Source organism: Oncorhynchus masou, unplaced genomic scaffold, assembly GCF_036934945.1.
Source record: "Oncorhynchus masou masou isolate Uvic2021 unplaced genomic scaffold, UVic_Omas_1.1 unplaced_scaffold_12___fragment_6___debris, whole genome shotgun sequence".
In the NCBI taxonomy this organism is placed as follows: Eukaryota; Metazoa; Chordata; class Actinopteri; order Salmoniformes; family Salmonidae; genus Oncorhynchus; species Oncorhynchus masou.
This window is the reverse complement of record NW_027016554.1, coordinates 47559-65442: the sequence shown is the minus strand read 5'-3', so window position 1 is coordinate 65442 and position 17884 is coordinate 47559.

The following is a 17884-nucleotide window of genomic DNA, read 5'->3' as shown; positions in this document are numbered from 1 at the left end:
CCAATGAACATCCATAAGGAGAGTGCTAATGAAGACAACAGTGCCGTGCTATGATGGGAGGAGGGCCCTCCAGTAAAAACGTGCCAGAGCTTCTAGCCAGCTGTGCAGTTGCGTCAACACTGTCATGTCTTGTTATGTCTGTTCCTGTCCTTTCTCTTCACTCTGTCTCTCTCTGCTGGTCTTTTTAGGTTACCTTCTCTGTCTCTCATTCTTCAGCTGTTCTACATCTCCCCTAACTAGCTCATTCACTCTTTCCCACCTGTTCTCTCTTCCCCCTCTGATTAGGTCTCTATTTCTCTCTCTGTTCCTGCTACTTTCAGTGTCTGATTCTTGTTTGTGTTTTTGATGCCAGAAGCAAGCTGTCGTCTCGTTTGCTTCCACCTTGTCCTATCCTGTCGGAGTCTGCCTGGCAGGTGCATCCTGCACTATACTACGTTCTTTTTGTTCCATTGTCAACGTTGGAAGAGGATTTATGCCATTCCTGTTTTTCATTAAAGAACTCTGTTTTCTGTTAAAACCGCTTTTGGGTCTTCACTCAAGTACATAACAGAAGAATCAGACCAGGAATGGACCCAGCGGCTCCGGACCCTTTTCACTCCGCCGTCGAGATCCAGGGAGCGATGCTAGGCAGACACGAGGAGGAATTGTCTGCTGCTCGACATGCCGTTGAGACCCTGGCCGTCCAAGTCTCCGACCTCACAAGACAGGTTCACCAACTCCACCTCGATCCACCGCCCACTTCCAGGGTTTCCGAGTCTCCGGAGCCCAGGATCGACAACCCGCCCTGTTACTCTGGGGAGCCCACTGAGTGCCGCTCATTCCTCACTCAGTGTGATGTGGTGTTCTCTCTCCAGCCCAACACTTACTCCAGGAGCGCAGCCCGCATCGCCTACGTCATTTCTCTCCTTACCGGACGGGCGCGTGAGTGGGGCACGGCAATCTGGGAGGCGAGGGCTGAGTGTATTAACCAGTTTCAGGACTTTAAGGAGGAGATGATACGGGTTTTTGACCGTTCTGTTTTTGGGGAGGAGGCTTCCAGGGCCCTGTCTTCCCTATGTCAGGGGAATCGATCCATAACGGATTATTCTATTGAGTTTCGCACTCTCGCTGCCTCTAGTGACTGGAACGAGCCGGCTTTGCTCGCTCGTTTTCTGGAGGGTCTCCTCGTCGAGGTTAAGGATGAGATCCTCTCCCGGGAGGTTCCTTCCAGTCTGGACTCCTTAATAGCCCTCGCTATTCGCATAGAGCGACGGTTTGATCTTCGTCGCCGAGCTCGTGGAAAGGAGCTCGCGTTCTCCGTTGCTCCCCTCTCCACATCACTGCCACCTGCCGCATCACTGCCACCCTCCTCCGCCGGCTCGGATGCTGAGCCTATGCAGCTGGGGGGTATCCGCATCTCGGCCAAGGAGAAGGAACGGAGAATCACCAATCGCCTCTGTCTCTACTGCGGCTCCGCTGGTCATTTTGTCACCTCATGTCCAGTAAAAGCCAGAGCTCATCAGTAAGGGGAGGGCTACTGGTGAGCGCAACTACTCAGGCCTCTCCTTCTGGATCATGCACTACCTTTCCGGTCCATCTCCGCTGGCCCGGTTCATCTGCTTCCTGCAGTGCCTTGATAGACTCTGGGGCGGAGGGCTGTTTTATGGACGAGACCTGGGCTCGGGAACATGACATTCCTCTCAGACAGTTAGGGAGCCCACGGCCTTGTTCGCTTTAGATGGTAGTTCTCTCCCCAAGATTCAGCGTGAGACGCTGCCTTTAACCCTCACTGTCTCTGGTAATCATAGCGAAACCATTTCTTTTTTAATTTTTCGTTCACCTTTTACACCTGTTGTTTTGGGTCATCCCTGGCTAGTGCGCCATAACCCTTCTATTAATTGGTCTAGTAATACTATCCTATCCTGGAATGTTTCTTGTCATGTGACCTGTTTAATGTCTGCTATCCCTCCTGTTTCCTCTGTCTCTTCTTCACAGGAGGAGCCTGGCGATTTGACAGGGGTGCCGGAGGAGTATCACGATCTGCGCACGGTGTTCAGTCGTTCCAAGGCCACTTCTCTCCCTCCACACCGGTCGTATGACTGTAGTATTGATCTCCTTCCGGGAACTACTCCCCCCGGGGTAGATTATACTCTCTGTCGGCTCCCGAACGTAAGGCTCTCGAGGATTATTTGTCGGTTTCGCTCGACGCCGGTACCATAGTCTCCTCCTCCTCTCCCGCCGGAGCGGGGTTTTTTTTGTTCAGAAGAAGGACGGGTCCCTGCGCCCATGCGTGGATTATCGAGGGCTGAATGACATAACAGTTAAGAATCGTTATCCGCTTCCTCTTATGTCTTCAGCCTTCGAGATCCTGCAGGGAGCCAGGTTTTTCACCAAATTGGACCTTCGTAACGCCTACCATCTCGTGCGCATCAGGGAGGGGGACGAGTGGAAGACGGCGTTTAACACTCCGTTAGGGCACTTTGAATACCGGGTTCTTCCTTTCGGCCTCGTTAACGCTCCAGCTGTCTTTCAGGCACTAGTTAACGACGTCCTGAGAGACATGCTGAACATTTTTGTTTTCGTTTACATGGACGATATCCTGATTTTTTCACCGTCTCTCTCGATTCATGTTCAGCACGTGCGACGCGTCCTCCAGCGCCTTTTGGAGAACTGTCTTTATGTGAAGGCTGAGAAGTGCACTTTTCATGCCGCCTCTGTCCCTTTTCTCGGTTCCGTTATTTCCGCTGTGGGCATTAAGATGGATCCCGCTAAGGTCCAGGCTGTCATTGATTGGCCCGTTCCTAAGTCACGCGTCGAGCTGCAGCGCTTTCTGGGCTTCGCTAATTTCTATCGTCGTTTCATCCGTAATTTCGGTCAGGTGGCAGCTCCCCTCACAGCCCTTACTTCTGTTAAGACGTGCTTTAAGTGGTCCGTTTCCGCCCAGGGAGCTTTTGATCTTCTTAAGAATCGTTTTACGTCCGCACCTATTCTTGTTACACCTGACATCTCTAGTCAGTTTGTTGTTGAGGTTGACGCGTCAGAGGTGGGCGTGGGAGCCATTCTTTCTCAGCGCTCTCTCTCTGACGGCAAGGTCCATCCTTGCGCGTTTTCTCTCATCGCTTATCGCCGTCAGAACGTAACTATGATGTTGGTAATCGCGAACTGCTCGCCATCCGCTTAGCCCTAGGCGAATGGCGACAGTGGTTGGAGGGGCGACCGTTCCTTTTGTCGTTTGGACTGACCATAGGAACCTTGAGTACATCCGTTCAGCCAAACGACTTAATGCGCGTCAGGCTCGTTGGGCTCTGTTTTTCGCTCGTTTCGAGTTTGTTATTTCTTATCGTCCGGGCTCAAAAACACCAAGCCTGATGCTTTATCTCGTCTCTTCAGTTCTTCTGAGGTCTCCACCGACCCCGAGGGGATTCTCCCTGAAGGGCGTGTTGTCGGGTTGACTGTCTGGGGAATTGAGAGGCAGGTAAAGCAAGCACTCGCTCACACTCCGTCGCCGCGAGCTTGTCCTAGGAACCTTCTGTTCGTTCCCGTTCCTACTCGTCCGGCCGTTCTTCAGTGGGCCCACTCTGCCAAGTTAGCCGGCCACCCCGGCGTTCGGGGTACGCTCGCTTCCATTCGCCAGCGTTTCTGGTGGCCCACTCGGGAACGTGACGCGCGTCGATTTGTCGCCGCTTGTTCGGTCTGCGCGCAGACTAAATCTGGGAACTCTCCTCCTGCCGGCCGTCTCAGACCGCTTCCCATTCCCTCTCGACCGTGGTCTCACATCGCTTTAGATTTCATCACCGGACTGCCTTCATCAGCGGGGAAGACAGTTATTCTTACGGTTGTCGATAGATTCTCTAAGGCGGCTCATTTCATTCCTCTCGCTAAGCTCCCTTCTGCTAAGGAGACGGCTCAGATCATTATCGAGAATGTTTTCCGAATTCATGGCCTTCCGTCTGACGTCGTTTCCGACAGAGGCCCGCAGTTCACGTCTCAATTTTGGAGGGAGTTTTGCCGTTTGATTGGGGCTTCCGTCAGTCTCTCGTCCGGCTTTCATCCCCAGTCTAACGGTCAAGCCGAACGGGCCAATCAGACTGTTGGTCGCATTTTACGCAGTCTTTCTTTTCGTAACCCTGCGTCTTGGTCAGAACAGCTCCCCTGGGCAGAGTACGCCCACAACTCGCTTCCCTCGTCTGCTACCGGTCTATCTCCTTTTCAGAGTAGCCTCGGGTACCAGCCTCCGCTGTTCTCATCTCAGCTCGCCGAGTCCTGCGTCCCCTCCGCTCAGGCTTTTGTCCAGCGTTGCGAGCGCACCTGGAAGGGGGTCAGGTCGGCACTTTGCCGTAATAGGGCGCAGACTGTGAGGGCCGCTAATAGCGTAGGACCAAGAGTCCTAGATATTGTTGCGGTCAGAGAGTATGGCTCTCCACTCAGAACCTTCCCCTTAAGACAGCTTCTCGCAAGTTGGCCCCGCGGTTCATTGGTCCGTTCCGTATTTCCCAGGTCATTAATCCTGTCGCAGTGCGACTTCTTCTCCGCGCTATCTTCGTCGCGTTCACCCGGTTTTCCATGTCTCCTGTGTTAAGCCCGTTCTTCGCGCCCCCGCTCGTCCCTCCCCCCCCATCCTTGTCGAGGGCGCACCCATCTACAGGGTTCGTAAGATTTTGGACATGCGCCCTCGGGGCCGTGGTCATCAGTACCTAGTGGATTGGGAGGGGTACGGTCCTGAGGAGAGGAGTTGGGTTCCCTCTCGGGACGTGCTGGACCGTTCGCTGATCGATGATTTCCTCCGTTGCCGCCAGGTTTCCTCCTCGAGTGCGCCAGGAGGCGCTCGGTGAGTGGGGGGGTACTGTCATGTCTTGTTATGTCTGTTCCTGTCCTTTCTCTTCACTCTGTCTCTCTCTGCTGGTCTTTTTAGGTTACCTTCTCTGTCTCTCATTCTTCAGCTGTTCTACATCTCCCCTAACTAGCTCATTCACTCTTTCCCACCTGTTCTCTCTTCCCCCTCTGATTAGGTCTCTATTTCTCTCTCTGTTCCTGCTACTTTCAGTGTCTGATTCTTGTTTGTGTTTTTGATGCCAGAAGCAAGCTGTCGTCTCGTTTGCTTCCACCTTGTCCTATCCTGTCGGAGTCTGCCTGGCAGGTGCATCCTGCACTATACTACGTTCTTTTTGTTCCATTGTCAACGTTGGAAGAGGATTTATGCCATTCCTGTTTTTCATTAAAGAACTCTGTTTTCTGTTAAAACCGCTTTTGGGTCTTCACTCAAGTACATAACAAACACGGATTCCCAGAAACACTACCACCAGCACCCAATTCCAAATGCAAAGCAACCTTGCTAACAACTCTCTCTCTCTCAGCTCTTGTGGGAGAGTAATCACTTACCCAGAGAGAGTAAGGATGTGCCTATTCAAAGGCTAACAAGTAATAGCTTACTTTGTTTATAGTCATTTGTATGATGGCACGTCTTTGAAGCAATAGCCTTCCGGCCCTCTCAACATCAAATCAACTTTTATAATGGTTGGTGATTCTTAAAATGGTCAGTGGGATGGAGTGTTGTCGGGCAGCTTATTCCTCTAAAAAGTGATTTGGGGTCCCTAACTGGAGCTGATACTTGTTATGTGTTATCTGAACACAAGATGTTACAAGCTTCATTGAACCTCAAAATAAGATCCCTGCAAAATCAATCTAGTGGCTATTTCTGCCTATATGCAAATCCACATTTACGTATGATAATCCACAAGACATAACAATCATTGAGTAACATCATGCAGCTCTGCGAATCCATGTAAAAATGTCTCTAGCTATACAGTTGCTAGTAAAAGTTTACACACTCCTTGCACAATCTTCATATTTTTTTGCCTTAAAATAACATCAAAATAGGCAATATCTTTTTTTTTATCGTACCGATCTACACAGCCTACTCCAGATTTTCAAAGTGAAAGAGAAAATATAGAACAGTAATATTAAGATGTTTGATTGCATATGTCTTCACACCCCACAGTTAATACTTGGTGGATGCATCTTTGGCAGCCATTACAGCTGTGAATAATTTAAAATAAGATTCTACCAACTTTGCACAACTCTTAGGGCAACATTTATTGATTGTTTTTGTCAAAACTGCTAAAGCTCAGTAAATTTAGTCGGGAATTATTGATGGACAGCATTATTTAAACTTTAAATTTCAAGCAAATGTAAGTCAGAAATGAGACTGGACCACTCAGAAACACTTAACACCCATTGGAAAGCTATTCTGGTGTGTCTTTGGTACTAACATTTGTGCAATTGTCCCACTGAAAAAATTAAACTCTATACCAGGGTTAAGTTTTCAGAAGAATGAGGCAGGGTTTGTGCTAACTTTTTACCTAGGTTTTGCTCCTCTCATATTTATTTTTATCCTGACAAACTCCCCTATCTCTTTCGGTAACAAGTCCGCCCATAAGGTGATGCTGGAACATTCGGCAGCTCTAACTAAAGGCTAGAGATGCCGCTTTCAAGGAGCGGGACACTAATCCGGATGTGTATACAAAATTCCGCTACGACCTCCGACGAGCCATCAAACAGGCACAGCGTCAATACAGGACTAAGATCAAATCTTACTACGCCAGCTCTGAAGCTCGTCGGATGTAGCAGGGCTTGCAAACTTTCATGGATTACAATGGGAAACCCAGCTGTGAGCTGCCCAGTGACGCCTGCCTACCAGACAAGCTAAATATCTTCTATGCTCGCTTCAAGGCAAGCAACACTGAACCATGCATGAGAGCGTCAGCTGTTTCAGACTACTGTGTGATCTCGCTCTCCGTAGCCAATGTGAATAAGACCTTAAACAGGTTAACATCCACGAGGACGAAGGGCAAGATGGATTACAGGATGCATACTGAGAGTTTGCGCTGATCAGCTGGCAAGTGTCTTCATGGACATTTTCAACCTCTCCCTGGCCCGGTCTGTATTGTCTCAAGCAGACCACCATAGTCCCTGTGCCCAAGAATGCCAAAGTAACTATCGCCCAGTGGCACTCACATCTGTAGCGATGAAATGTTTTGAAAGGCTAGTCATGGCTCACATCAACACCATCATCCCAGACACCTTGGACCCACTCCAATTCGCATACTGCCCCAACAGATCAACAGATGACGCAATCTCTATTGCACTCAACACTGCCCTCTCCCACCTGGATAAGAGGAACACCTATGTGAGATTGCTGTCACTGACTGCATCTAAACATTCAATCCCATAATGCCCTCCAAGCTCATCACTAAGCTTAGGACCCTGGGACTGAACACCTCCCTCTGCATTTGGAGAACAACAGAAGTTTGACGGACCGCCCCTAGGTGGTGAGGGTAGGCAACAATATATCCGCCATGCTGACCCTCAACATGGGGGCCCTACGACTGCGTGGCCGTGCACGACTCCAACACCTCATTAAGTTTGCTGACAACATGACGGTGGTAGGTAGGCCTGATCACAGACAACAATGAGACAGCCTATAGGGAGGAGGTCAGTGACCTGGCAGTGTGGTGCCAGGACAACAACATTTCCCTCAACATCAGCAAGACAAAGGAGCTGATTGTGGAATACAGAAAATGGAGGGCCGAGCACGCCCCCATCCACATCATCAACAGGACTGTAGTAGGTGGGGTTTTGATTCAAGTTCCTCATTGTACACATCAATAAGGACATGGTCCACACAAACACACTCCAACACAGTTGTAAAGAAGACACAGCAACACCTCTTCCCCCACAGGAGGCTGAAAAGATTTGTCATGGGCCCTCAAATCCTCAAAAGATTCTACAGCTGCACCATTGAGAACATTTTGACTGGCTGCATCACCGCTTGGTATGACAACTGCTAGGCATCTGACTGCAAGGCTCTACAGAGGGTAGTGCGTATGGCCCAGTACATTACTGGGGCCGAGCTCCCTGCCATCCAGGACCTCTAGGCTCCAGCCACTGTTCTCTCTCTACTGCCGCATGGCAAGTGGTACCGATACACAAAGTCTGGAAACCAACAGGACCCTGAACAACTTCTACACCCCCAAGCTAAATAGTTAAAGTGGCAATATGTAACTTTTCGGGCGACCCGGCCAAATTCATATAGAAATGTGAATTATAGATCTATCATTATACTTGAATTATACATATATCATTCTAAGAAGCAGTAGATCAGTTCTATAAGCACTATTTCAATGCTTCCCTTTCTTAAGTTTTGTTTTTGCATCTTTTACTTTCAATTTTGTACACCAGTTTCAAACAACTGAAACAACAATATTGTTGTTTATGGGAAATATATTTCACAGCGGTTTAGATAGTACAATGATTCTCTACACTATACTAGCTTATTTGTCACATAAATTACGCGACCTATTAGAGTTTTAGCAACCAGGAAATGGCGGATGGATTTCTGCATAGTGCAACTTTAATCAAATAGCTACCCGGACTATCTGCATTGACTACCCTTTGCACCCTTTTGACTCATCTGCTGCTACTGCTTATTATGTATCCTGGTGCCGAGTCACTTTACCCCTACCTATATGTACATATATACCTCGATTACCTCGTACCCCTTCAAATCGACCCGGTACTGTTACCCTGTTTATATAGCCAAGTTATCGTTACTCATTGTGTATTTATTCCTCGTGTTATTGTTTTTCTATTTTTCTCTCTGCATTGTTGGGTAGGGCCCGTATCTGTTGTTTGATTAGATTTTTTTTTTTAAATACGATTCCTCAGAAACGTCAATAATGCACTCACCTTTCTTTCCCCACCATGGTCCCTCAGGAACTGAGTAGCAGACATCTTTGAATTCAATGTTAACTGCTGGTCGATGTGGCAGGTAGGAAAAACGTTGGGCTTCAGTTAGACTGTTCTCCACTTTCTTGAGATGCCCATGTGATAATGGAGTCTGACTTCTCACATGATTGGATACCACCTCATCGATAGATACACATACAGTTCTGGGGTCCAGCATCAGATCAGGAGGCCCATTGGTGTTCTGGTGATGATGAAGAGAGAGGTAAAATAGGTGGTTTGGGGTATAAAATTATTGAATTATCAAAAAGTTAGCAAACAAAATGCGGCAGGTTACACTGGCCACCTCACCACTTGTTTTGATAACAATCATAGACAATTCTTGTGATGCAAGGAATGACAGTCCATGACATCCAAATTATAGTTTCAAACATTTGAGGCTATACATTGTTTGTTTACGATCTTCTTATAAAAAAATACAATTGAGTAAAAAAACTTTGGGTTATTATAGACCAAGACAGTTTTGTTAAGGTTATATTTATAAGTTATATTCTTCAAGAATCAATGTCAATAATTATAATTTGACCACTAAACAGATCCCAGACAACAATAAAACTTGAATACAATAAAGATATCTTAAAAAACAATTAATTGATAAGACATGTACATGTCTGATCATTTCACCTTTCAGATTACGATTTAGGCAAAGTGCATATTGGCATAGGCTACTGTAGGCTACTGCAGAGTCGCCTAATCTGTTTCTATCTATATGCAGTGTGCCGGGGTTACAATCGGACAAAGCTTAGCTTACTCTGAGCGCAAAGAAAAACAACAGCCATGCAATAATTAGCCTGATACTGATGAACTACATGGTATGTGTTAACTACATATGCAAATTGAGTAATTCAATATTGATTATTGAAGAATGAGGGCAGCCATTCTATCTATGGTTCATACACAAAATAATGCTGTGTTGTTTGGTTGACCCAACTGCTGGGTTAGAGGCAAATACATTTGATTGAGTTATAATTTCAGAACAAAAATATTGTCATACTGAAGTAAGAACAGACAAACACCAAAGGAAAGACACGGGTGTATAAGGTAATGTCAGCTAACTGTCAGTAACTGTCAGCTAGTTGGGTTGTTTTCTTTAAAAAGAGCACGGTTGGGTTGTTGATGCTGGGTTATTGGTGCTGGGTTATTGGTGCTGGGTTATTGAGACATGTAGATATGTACTATATGTAGTTCAGTAGGGGTGTGGCTTTCAGATTGTTGTAAGAGTAAATGTCATTCTTGTTCATCTGTTCTGTTGTATAGTTATCACATGTTATGGTAGAACATTTACATTTTTGTAGCTTCAATGAGCCTTAAGTTCCCTTTAAAGCCTACACAAATCGCATTGTCAGGATAGATACCACCTTATTATAATATGTAATAAATAATCTTAATATTCTACAAGAATGTGCAAAATAATAAAGATTTTAAGGAGACATTTTATTTGCAGTATCGAAACTTAACATGGTGAGAAGGAATGACATTTACTCTCATGAATAATATCTATCAGAAAGCCACACCCTAATAAGCCACGCCTCCTGAAAATAAACTAGTTACATTAAAAAAACACAGCTGCTTGGTCAACCCAGCATGAAATTAAAAATACCCAATTGATGGTTAAATAATCCCAACAACCCAACATGTTGAGTTATTCACGCAACCCAACTGTCTTGGTCAAAATAACCCAGCATATGCTCTTTCCAATATTTACCCAGCCCTGGGTTACCAAATAACCCAAATTGGGTTCTTTTTAAGCCAGCATTTATTTTAAGGTCCATAAATTAAAACAAAAAGCCTAAATGAGAAACTCACACACTGATATAGTCATGTTGCCTAATAGTCAACAAATATTGTTATCAATATTGAAATTATCATGATTTGAAAAGGCAAAAAATCTATTAATGTATAGGGTTAGGGTTAGGTAACCCTTAGGTAACCCTAACCCTAACCCACAGTATTGACGCAATCAAAATCAAAATCAAATCAAATTTTATTTGTCACATACACATGGTAATCATAATTTGTTTCCATTATTTGTAGAGGGGTTATCACAGTTCATATTCTCATCGAGGCTGCCTATTATGATGAACAATTTTGGATGAGCAAAACTGATCGGCTATGAAAAGCCAAATGTCATTTACTCCTGAGGTGCTGACCTGTTGCACCCTGTGATTATTATTATTTGACCCTGCTGGTCATCTATGAACATTTGAACATCTTGGCAATGTTCTGTTATAATCTCCACCCGGCACAGCCAGAAGAGGACTGGCCACCCCTCATAGCCTCGTTCCTCTCTAGGTTTCTTCATAGGTTCTGGCCTTTCTAGGGAGTTTTTCCTAGCCACCGTGCTCCTACACCTGCATTGCTTGCTGTTTGGGGTTTTAGGATGGATTTCTGTACAGCACTTTGTGACATCAGCTGATGTAAGAAGGGCTTTATAAATACATTTGATTTATTTAAATTGGATTGATAGAAAAATGCTGATCAGACATGTTCATTTATAGAAATGCATTGAAAGAAATGCACAACTTGCCAGGCCAACATTGCAAATAAGCATTTGCTCATAATCAACTTGCCTGGTTCAATAAAGGTTCAATAAAATAATTAAATTATGTCATTTAAGAAACTACCATCAATATTACCACAATACATTGTCACAATCACGTTATTCATGTGTAATGAATAAGAGTTTTCTTACCATTATGATGGAGTTAGTGACAGTGGCGTTATTAACAGAAAAGGCTGCCATAACACATTCCATTCCCCCTAGATTTTTTTTCTCCAAAAAAGGACAAAAAATCCCACCTAATAACCTGCAAACATCTGTTGCGTCGCCGCTTCGTGTGCACTGCGCTCGATGTGTTCACTCTTTCTATTCTTTCCCGCGTGTCTTGCCTGCCCTGTGCCCAGGACGAAATAAGTAGCCTATTTGTTTACAAGCGCACAACCAACCACAGTGTTAGGAATGTGACGTCACAGACTGGACTGGCGACAACTGTAGGTGTATGGGTTGAAGGAGCATACATGGACAAAGACACTCGCCTCTCTCCAGGTTGTTGTTCGTCGAATTGAACAATACGCACCTAATCTTCAATTTGCCAGACACGATGTAGGCCTACAATACAAACATTATAATAGGCTAAGTAGCTGAGCTGAGATTACGTTCTCTTACGCTTTGAACACACCAACAGCTTTTACACCAGAATTACATTCATTTCCAATGAAACGCTGCGTTTTGCCTTGCAGCATTTGCGTTGCAGAGGCAGTGCGTTCGGTGTGGTACATAAATGGGATTTATCGAACATATGCGTCCAACTGTATGCGTAGACGGCTTGACAGAAATGGTAGCAGAAGGTGAATGTTGAACTTTTGTTGCATACATATCCAGATGATGCCGAGTATTTTTTTGAGCAAAACACTGTCGGTGTGTTGGAAACGTTATGCTAACAACAACATTGATACTTGTAAAAATGTCCTGTACAACTGGGGTGCTGAAATTCTAACGTTTAATAAAAACGTTGATCCCCTGCTGATTTTGTACGTTTGCCCACATGACAAAGAAATGACCAGTCTATAATTTTAATGGTAGGTTTATTTGAACAGTGAGAGACAGAATAACAACAACAAAAATCCAGAAAAATGCATGTCAAAAATGTAAAATGAGGGAAATAAGTATTTGACCCCCTCTAAAAATGTAAAATGAGGGAAATAAGTATTTGACCCCCTCTCAATCAGAAAAATTTCTGGCCCCCAGGTGTCTTTTATACGGGTAACGAGCTGAGATTAGGAGCACACGTTTAAAGGGAGTGCTCCTAATCTCAGTTTGTCACCTGTATAAAAGACACCTGTCCACAGAAGCAATCAATCAATCAGATTCCAAACTCTCCACCATGGCCAAGGCCAAAGAGCTCTCCAAGGATGTCAGGGACAAGATTGTAGACCTACACAAGGCTGGAATGGGCTACAAGACCATCGCCAAGCAGTTTGGTGAGAAGGTGACAACAGTTGGGGCGATTATTCGCAAATGGAAGAAACACAAAAGAACTGTCAATCTCCCTCGGCCTGGGGCTCAATGCAAGATCTCACCTCGTGGAGTTGCAATGATCATGAGAACGATGAGGCATCAGCCCAAAACTACACGGGAGGATCTTGTCAATGATCTCAAGGCAGCTGGGACCATGGTCACCAAGAAAACAATTGGTAACACACTGCGCCGTGAAGGACTAAAATCCTGCAGCGCCCCAAGGTCCCCCTGCTCAAGAAAGCACATATACATGCCCGTCTGAAGTTTGCCAATTAACATCTGAATGATTCAGATGGCAACTGGGTGAACGTGTTGTGGTCAGATGAGACCAAAATTGAGCTCTTTGGCATCAACTCAACTCGCCGTGTTTGGAGGAGGAGGAATGCTGCCTATGACCCCAAGAACACCATCCCCACCATCAAACATGGAGGTAGAAACATTGTGCTTTGGGGGTGTTTTTCTGCTAAGGGGACAGGCCAACTTCACTGCATCAAAGGGACAATGGACGGGGCCATGTACCGTCAAATCTTGGATGAGAACCTCCTTCCCTCAGCCAGGGCATAGAAAATGGGTCGTGGATGGGTATTCCAGCATGCCAATGACCCAAAACACACGGCCAAGGCAACAAAGGAGTGGCTCAGGAAGAAGCACATTAAGTGGCTTGGCCACTCCAGGACGTCTCCAGACTTTAATCCCATAGAAAATCTGTGGTGGGAGCTGAAGGTTCGAGTTGCCAAACGTCAGCCTCTTAACCTTAATGACTTGGAGAAGATCTGCAAAGTGGAGTGGGACAAAAGCCCTCCTGAGATGTGTGCAGAACCTGGTGGCCAACTATGAGAAACATCTGACCTCTGTGATTGCCAACCAGGGTTTTGCCACCAAGTACTAAGTCATGTTTTGCAGAGGGGTCAAACACTTATTTCCCTCATTAAAATGCAAATAAATGTATAACATTTTTGACATGCATTTTTCTGGACTTTGTTGTTGTTATTCTGTCTCTCACTGTTCAAATAAACCTACCATTAAAATTATAGACTGATCATTTCTTTGTCAGTGGGCAAACATACAGAATCAGCAGGGGATCAAATACTTTTTTCCCTCACTGTACATCCGCAAGACAAATGGGTGTGTTCCAATTGGGAAAGAGGGATACCTAAATCCGACGTATGCACTGCAACTGCCTCTGCAACGCAATGCTGCATGGCAAATGCAGCGTTTCATTGGAAATGAATGTAATTCGGGTGTAAAAGCTGTTGGTGTGTTCGAAGCATAAGAGAACATAATCTCAGCTCAGCTACCAAGCCTATTAGAATATTTGTATTGTAGGCCTACAATACAAACCCACTCGTAGCACACGCTCCAGCAGGTATATCTCACTGGCCACCCCCAAAGCCAATTCCTCCTTTGGTCGTCTTTCCTTCCAGTTCTCTGCTGCCAATGACTGGAACGAACTGCAAAAATCTCTGAAGCTGGAGACTCATATCTCCCTCACTAGCTTTAAGCGCCAGCTGTCAGAGCAGCTCACAGATCACTGCACCTGTACATAGCCCAACTGTAAACCGCCCATATATCTACCTACCTCATCCCCATACTGTATTTATTTATTTATCTTGCTCCTTTGCACCCCAGTATCTCTACTTGCACATTCATCTTCTGCACATCTACCATTCCAGTGTTTTAATTGCTATATTGTAATTACTTCGCCATCATGGTCTATTTATTGCCTTAACTCCCTTATCTTACCTCACTTGCACTCACTGTATGTAGACTTTTTGTTTTCTTTTGTTCTACTGTATTATTGACTGTATGTTTTGTTTATTCCATGTGTAACTCTGTGTTGTTGTATGTGTCGAATTGCTATGCTTTATCTTGGCCAGGTCGCAGTTGCAAATGAGAACTTGTTCTCAACTAGCCTACCTGGTTAAATAAAGATAAAATAAAAAATAAACTTCCTCTGCAACGCAATTCTGCAAGGCAAACGCAGCGTTAAGATCTAGATTATGTGAGATCTAAATAAGCAGCAGCCACTTGTATTCAAATCAAATCAAGCTTTATTTATATAGCAAATTTCAGACATGAATCATGCGCCAAATACAACCTTACAGTGAAATGCTTACTTACAAGCCCTTAACCATCAATGCAGTTTTAAGAAAAAAAATTAAAGAGCAGTAGTAAAATAACAATAGCAAGGCATATACAGGAGGCACCGGTACAGAGTCAATGTGGGGGGGCACCAATTAGGTGACATAATAGTGGTAGTAAACTCAGCAAAAAAAGAAATGTCCTCTCACTGTCAACTGCATTTATTTTTAGCAAACTTAACATGTGTAAATATTTATATGAAAATAACAAGATTCAACAACTGAGACAAACTGAACAAGTTCCATAGACATGTGACTAACAGAAATGGAATAATGTGTCCCTGAACAAACTTGCAAAATCAAAAGTAACGGTCTGGTGTGGCCAGTATCTGGTGTGGCCATCAGCTGCATTAAGTACTGCAGTGCATCTCCTCCTCATGGACTGCACCAGATTTGCCAGTTCTTGCTGTGAGATGTTACCCCACTCTTTCACCAAGGCACCTGCAAGTTCCCGGACATTTCTGGGGTGAATGGCCCTAGCCATCACCCTCCGATCCAACAGGCCCAGACGTGCTCAATGGGATTGAGATCTGAGCTCTTCGCTGGCCATGGCAGAACACTGACATTCCTGTCTTGCAGGAAATCACGCACAGAACGAGCAGTATGGCTGGTGGCATTGTCATGCTGGAGAGTCATGTCAGGATGAGCCTGCAGGAAGGGTACCACATGAGGGAGAAAGATGTCTTCCCTGCAACGCACAGCGTTGAGATTGCCTGCAATGACAACAAGCTCAGTCCAACGATGCTGTAACATACCGCCCCAGAACATGACGGACCCTCCACCTCCAAATCGATCCTGCTCCAGAGTACAGGCCTCGGTGTAACGCTCATTCCTTCTACGATAAACGTGATTCCGACCATCACCCCTGGTGAGACAAAACCGTGACTCTTCAGTGAAGAGCACTTTTTGCCAGTCCTGTCTGGTCCAGGGACGGTGGGTTTGTGCCCATAGGCGACGTGGCCAAGTTGCCGACGTTGTGAAGTTATTGGGATTTTTACGAATTATCTTTGAAAGACAGTGTCCTGAAAAAGGGATGTTTCCTTTTTTTGCTGAGTTTATACACAACACAATGCGCTTCACAGGAAGAACCAAATAAACAATTAAAATAAAAACTGAAACATTTTCTACCCAATCAACATACGAGTATTAAAAAGCTGAAACACTAAAAAAGCACCCTAAGGAAAAGCAAAGCTTTGTTTTTTAAGATCCCTTTTAAATATGTCCACAATTTCGGCCCCCCTCAGGTTCTATGGCAGGCTATTCCAGAGGCAGGGGGTATAGTAACTCAAAGCTGCCTCTCCATGCCTCTTGGTCCTAGGCTTTGGGATAGTTAAAAGGCCAGAGGACCTGAGGGACCTACTGGGTACATAACTTAAAAGCATGTCTGAAATGTATTAGGGTGCTCAATAGTAGATAGATTTTGACAACCAATAGAAGCATCTTAAAAGGAATTACAAAACTCACAGACAGCCAATGCAGGGACTTTAAAACCCATGTAATGTGTGCTCTCCGGCTGGTCTTGGTCAGTACCCAATGGCTTTCTTGAGTAGGCAACACAGAAGAACATTACAGTAGTCAAGCCTGCTTGCAATAAATGCATGGATGAGTCTCTGTATCAGCCTGAGATAGAAACGGCCGCACCTTGGCAATGTTCCTCAGGTGGTAAAAAAGCTATTTTGGTCACATTCCTAATGTGGGATTCTAAATTGAGTTCAGAATCTAGACTTACACCCAGGGTTTTTATCTAGTGTTTTATCTTTATTGCCCATGAATTAAAATGTGCGGCCAAATTCTTTCTCTGTGCTTTGGCTCCAATAATAAGTACCTCGGTCTTGTCTTGATTTAGCTAGAGGAAGTTGTGAGCCGTCCAAGTATTTCAATTACTAATACAGACTAATCATTTATCTGTGGAGCTAAAATCATTTGGTGACACAGACATTTAAAGTTGTGTTTTGTCTGCGTAGCAAGTGAAAATCAATGTTGGGCCTTCTGATAACACTGCCAAGGGGTAACATGTACGGAACAAAAATTTAAACGCAATGTATAAAATATAGGTCCCATGTTTCATGAGCTGTAATTAAAGATCCCAGAAATGTTCAATATGCACAATAAGCACATTTCTTTCAAATTCTGTGCACAAATTTGTTTACATCCCTGTTAGTGAGCATTTCTCCTTTACCAAGATAATCCACCTGACAGGTGTGGCATATCAAGAAGCTGATTAAACGGCATGATCATTACACAGGTGCACCTTGTGCTGGGGACACTAAAAGGCCACTCTACTTTTCCCACATTTTTTTGTGTTACAGCCGGAATGGTATGGGCAGGCATAAGCTACAAACAACAAACACAATTGCATTTTATCAATGGAAATTTTAATGCACAGAGATACCGTGACGAGATCCTTAGGCTCATTGTTGTGCCAGTCATCTGTCACCTGTCATGTTTCAGCATGATAATGCACATCCCCATGTTGCAAGGATCTGTACACAATTCCTGGAAGCTGAAAATATTCCACTTCTTCCATGGCCTGCATAATCATCATTCTTGTCACCCATTGAGCAGGTTTGGGATGCTCTAGATCGACATGTACGACAGCGTGTTCCAGTTTCCACCAATACCCAGCAACTTCGCACAGCCATTGAAGAGGAGTGGGACAATTTTCCACAGGCCACAATCAACAGCCTGATCAACTCTATGTGAAGGACGTGTTGCGCTGCATGAGGCAAATTTTGTCACAACAGATACTGACTGGTTTTCTGATCCACGCCCCTACCTTTTCTTTTAAAGGCATCTGTGACTAACAGATACAAATCCGAATTCCCAGTCATGTGAAATCTATAGATTAGGGCCTAATGAATTTATTTTAATTGACTGATTTCCTTATATGAACTGTAACTCAGTAAAATCTTTGAAATGGTTGCATGTTGAATTAATATTTTTG